Genomic DNA, 6,000 nt, shown 5'->3' with positions numbered 1-6,000 from the left:
CTTTCAGCTGATCTGTCATGTCGGAAAACCTAAACAGACCATGTCTATTCAATAAAGCTGAAATTCAATCGACCGCTAGAAGCTGTTGGCACCAGCCTGGCCGTTGTGTCATATGTCATGCCTCGATGTTAGGCAAGAACTCGAACAGGTTGAATAGAGTTAATGGGGAATATGGCTTCTTCAGGAGGCATTACTGCCAGTTAAATGCATTGCAAAAGAACCAGTCATTATTGAACAATAGAGCTAATGGAACCTTAAAGGCTTGCTATTGATCAGTGAGATGCCACTCTTTTAGACTACTGTGATCAATAATTCAGCCATAGCCTGAAAAAAAGAAAAAGTCATAATAGTGCTAGTGGCATGGCACCTACTCATCTGAGTCCTTTTGAGAGAATTTTGAGAGGTACACTTTCCGACAAAACATTTCCATTTGTGCGACTGCAGTGAAAACTGCATGCTAGGTAGATGCTATTAATACCATGCATTCATGGGAGAGAGAACGGCTCGCTATGAAAGGCAGGCTCCTGGTCTCAGGGAGGGAGCAGCAAGCTGTCTCTGCATGGTAAAATGGTTTTGATAATGGAATAGGTTGAATGCAAGTGAACTTTGAAGAGGGAGCGTGGAAGGTAAAAGGGGGATATGAATAGAGATTGGAGGGGAGGACAAAGAGCTGTGGTGTGAATCAGGCTGACAAAAAAATAAAGCTGCTAAAAGCTGTTTCATTTGGTGACAAAGGAGAGAAAGTACATGGACGGGAGAAACTCGAACCATCGAAGGTTCAAGTTTTGACGATGGAAAGGTTTGATTGTTAAGAGCTGGAGTCATGGAGCAGAATAAATGGCCACTTGACATTGAAGATCCAGTCTATGCTAGACAGCTTGGCCTCATCCTTGACACTTTTCACAATTATCAAACTTCCACAATATATTTTGTTACAGACACTGACTGGAGTGTCTACCTGCAATGCAAAATGGGTTGCGTGTGCTGTGTATTGTTATGTCTAGGTGTCAGTCACTTTCCGTTTGCCTTTACTTCCAGGTAAAGTGGTTTCAGTTCTTTGTGGCTGTCAGGTTTGCTTGGTTTGGATTTGAGACATGAGCTATGGGTGGATCAAGAATCTGCTCCCGTTGGAAGCACTCGGGCCGACTCTGGACTAGTTTTTAGCCATTAATAACTCTAATTCTACAATTACCATCTCTTCTAGGTGTCCTCCAGGGCTCCGTGCTTGGTGACCTTCTTTTTTTTTTTACTCGTCAGTTTTCACTGACGAGTTACATCAACTGTGATGCTGACGTCCTCCAACTGTATCTCTTAACACCCTTTGGCTTACAGTTTAATGACACTTCCCTGTAGTGATTGTGTTGATTTCATAGGTTGCACAAGATAAAAACAACAGGTTTGGAAGTTGGATGGAAGTTCATCACTTCTTGGTCTCGTGAGCAGGGTTGTTTGTAGGAGTTGACAAGGTCTGGGGCCAAGCCCAGACCATCTGGAGCTGAGGTCAGAGTGTGAGCGTGCAGAGCCAGAGCCAATTTTCTTTTCTTTTCTTTTTTCTTTTTTTGCTGGTCCCTGCTGTTCTGCCTGTAACACTGCTGCCTACATTTCGTGTACTGCAAACATTACATTTCATATGAAAATTACATCATTACAATTACAAGAGAATGGACATCTGCAGGGCAGCTGAGAAGTCTTAGACCTGTAGCACCACTGTTTCATTGCTGCTCTACTTCCATTTCGTTTAGATTTTCATAATATCTCGCCCTGGTGTTGTACAATTGAAATGAACCAGCAGCATAAGGACCAAGGATTTCTTGTGTGTGTCCATTCTCTCTACTACCCAGTTGTGTATAACAATTATTTCTATTGATAAACTGAGAACCTATGTGACCAAGTAGTGATGTGCAATACCACTGATACACTTTTCCAATCCAACACATATACCAAAGCTGGTATTGATACAGAAAGTGAAATATAAGTAGACAGTTTTTGTTCTCTCAATCAGATATCTTATTACTTTTTCATATTCTTTAATAATAAAGAAAAACACATTCAATTGAATTTGAAAGCTGCAGCCCTGCAGGATATCTTCATTTCATTACTTACTTCATAACCATATTTATTTATTCATTCAGTCGATGTCAGTTTAAGGCCATTCTGTGCAGCTCTTAATGTTTGAACACCAACACAAACTGAAGCTTATGTGAATCACTTTCCCACAGTCTTTGACAGATCAATGCTGTCAATAGCTGCACTCTCTCCGTACCTGGATAATGGCTACCTCTGCCAAAAGACTCGGTGAGTGAAGTCTGTCTGGCCTTGGCATCTTCACGTCTCTGCTCCTCTTCTTCAGACTCCTCATCATACATCTCAGGTGTTGGGCAAGATTTGTGTTGCTGCAGAATGTCATAGTCTCTCTCCCCACACACACACACACACACACACACACACACACACACACACACACACACACACACACACTACAAATTGAGTCATTTTCAGAACTGAAGAAGTTCAACACACAACTTTGCTCTGCAGTTCATAAAGCCATATGACTATGGCGGGAGGAAGGAGAAGTATTATTTAGACTAGATCCTGGTGATGGTGTTGTTACTTACCGAGTCCATGCCGATGATAAAAGACATGCCTTTACCCCAAATTATTGAGTTAAAGTATCGATCTTTCAAAGCGAGAATCCATCCTACAACAGAGACGTTTGCAATCGGAGGTATTGATATTTCCATATTGATCTGTGCACCAGTGGAAAGTGGGGCGGCTTTGTCTCAGCAGGTAGAGCAGGTTGTCCAGTCATTAGACGGTTGGTTGTTCGATCCCAGCTCCTCCAGGCTGCGTGTCTGAGCTGATACTCAACCTCACACCGCCCTAATAGCTGTCCCATCGGTGCATGAGTGTTGGTGCAGGTGTGATATATGTGTGAGTGAATATAACAAATACTTGTATGTGGTCTTCAAGTGCAAAACCAATTAACACAAGTGCAAGAATTGATTGAGTGGAAAAAAATAACTTAAAACTTGATTTTAATGTACAGAAGAAAAAATATTTGGGCTTTTTAAAATTAATTCTTTGTGACTGGAGTGACACCCCTTGTCCTGACTCAAGCTGGTATGTCAGGTTCAGCTGAGGGGAACCACGTGTTGATGAGGAAACAGACCGACACAACATCATATCATGGCATTTATAAACTGTCAGATACCTCCTTCTTGTCGGTGTGTTACGGTTCTTGTTGATGATGCCAGTGCTAATTATGATATGCTGCCGCTCTCCACAGTGTGTCTTCTGTGTGGCTGCCCACTGCGCTGTCAGCTGCAGCACTCATCACTTTGAAAGGAAGAGGAACTGCTTTATTAAATAAGCACATACTGAAATAAGACATGGAGGAGACACATTTCCCTAGCAGGGAAAACAGCTGTGTAGAGACTGAGAGCTCAGAGGACCGAGCCTCGTACAGTATGTGACCCGGCCCCACCCACTCCCTTATTCTCTGCACATCCACAGACAGTGCAGCAGCAGCAGCAGCAGCAAGGCTTGTGAGTTGGGAATTTATTCTTTATGCAGATTACATTTTTTTTTTTAAAGTTCATAATTCTGTATAATTCTATGTGGTGTTGTTTTGCGCACTGCTTTCTCAGGTCACTCTTGTAAAATAGGTTTTTAAATCTCAATGAATTCTTACCTGGATAAATAAATAAATAAAATAAACAATGAACCAAACCATCATAATCTATATTCTAGTTGTGTGGGAAGAGCATTTAGGCCACCATGATGAGAGATATAAATTATGAAATATTAAAATGAGCGTATGTAAATGTTTAAATGGACTACTTGAATAAATAAAACATGAATATTTATGACATTTTAAATAACCTTTTCATGCCTGGAACTGTGTGTTAGATGGAGCCTATAGCCTATATATACAGTATATTCACACCTTGTCTAATGGAGTTGTTGTTGACATGTCTACTAACAAGTTCTACAGATATTAGGCAGAAGATTTTTAAAGGTTGCTGCTGCACCATCTTGTAGCTATATCAGTTAAACATAACGGATTCACAGGCTTGAAAGTGTGCTAACATACAGTACACATGCTTCCAGACCGGCCACCAAAACAAAGGTTGCCACTACTGTGATACATTTTAAGTTGACCTTTGACGTTTGTCAGTAAAAGAAAAGGAAAGGGGCGGCGTTTAGCTCACTGGGTAGAGCTGCCGCCCCATGTTGAGGCTCAGTCCTCGGTGCAGGCGGCCCCGGTTTGAGTCCCGCGTCGGACGGCCCTTTCCTGCGTGTCATTCCCCCTCTCTCTGCCTCCCCATTTCCTGTCTCTCTCTCGACTGCACTATCAATTAAAAAAAGAAAGAGAAAAAAAGAAGAAAAAAAGAAAAAGAAAAAGGGACAGTGGATAGTGTTTCCCTACTGGTCATATTATCTCCCATAATAAATCTCACTTTGTCACTATGACCATGGCTGTGTCTGAAATCACTCACTCATTCACTACTCCCTATTCACTACAGTATAGGGGATTCTATAAAGAGGACCATATAGTGAGCTCACTGGTAAAATGACATGAAAAAACACTTTTGGACACTACACTGCCATGCAGTTAATTACGTTATTACTGTCGCATAATTAAAACGTTGCACATCAATGTAACTGCGATCACGACTGCAATGCATTATGGTATACTGTATATTGCTTGCTTAAGGACCATCTCTCTTACACTACTTTTCTCACTGCATGGTGGGATGCTGTATGTCCACCACATAGGGTTTGTTAATTCTGACTAAACATTCAGACCATATTCACTTTATAGTCCACTATACTATATAGTGAGTAGTGAATGATTTATTTTCTCAGTTGGTGTCATTGAGTGATCCAGGTGAGATTTGTGCTGCTGAACTGAAATCAGCCCCAACTGTAAGCACTTTTAAATCCAGGTTTAAATCCAGGTTAAAACACTTTTAAATCCAGGTTAAAAACATTTCTCTTTTCACGTGCTTATAGCTGAGCTCTTTTTAAGAACTTAAAACTTGATCTATTTTCTTTTATTTTCTCTTGCTTTTAACTCTGTTTTTTGTGTTTGTTTTTATTCTGTTTTATGCTTCTCTTTAAAAAAAATTTTTTGTCTTTATGTAAAGCACATTGAGTTGCCTTGGTATGAAATGCGCTATATAAATAAAGATGCCTTGCCTTGCCTTGCTGATTTTCTTTTTCTGAAGTTTCTTTTACAGTATCTGCCTGTATTGATATTTGATGTCACTGTAAAGTTCTTTGTAACCTGTGTTTCAAAAGGTGCTACAGAAATACATATTTATTGTTTATCATTATGCAAATCAGAGTGTTACATAACTTGTCGTGTTGCTGTGCTTTATGCTTCATGTCTTATGAAACACAGCAACGTGAACATGTGTCTCTCCTTGTGTCTCTCCTTGTTCACCTCCACATCTACTGAAGTGCAGGGCAAAGTTTCAGCGCGCTCTCTTACCTCTGGCTATGAGGAGATTAGATTAGGTTCATATCCTATCACAGACAAGAATAATAGTCACGTTCATCCAGCCCCGTTTTCTCCTCTGACCGGGACACGACTGGAGGATAATACAGAGTAAGTCATCATCAATCAGGCAGCCTGTCCATCTCTCACTCTGTTTGTCTGTGTGTGTCTTGTTTTTCAGTCACATTTTTGTGACAGTTTGACGCGTCACCTTCACAAGGGATCAAAGTAACAGTGTAAGTCCAGCTCTGTGTACTGTAGTGACGAACACAAACTGATCTCAGCTGCAGTTCCTGTGATGAAACATTGGTTGGGGTGAATACACAGAGCATCAGCAGCGATGGATTGAAATTGCTGTCTCTTTGTCCCTTTGACTGTCCAGCTGGTCCATGAGAGTCAACCGCTGCTGCTGCCAGCCACGCCACCCGGTGACACAGTCTCCTCACCTAGTCATTAACTGGGCAGATATGCTCAGGGTGGGAATGACTATTCTGTCC

This window comes from Trachurus trachurus, assembly GCF_905171665.1.
Source record: "Trachurus trachurus genome assembly, chromosome: 12".
In the NCBI taxonomy this organism is placed as follows: domain Eukaryota; kingdom Metazoa; phylum Chordata; class Actinopteri; order Carangiformes; family Carangidae; genus Trachurus; species Trachurus trachurus.
Note: the sequence above shows the minus strand (reverse complement) of the source record.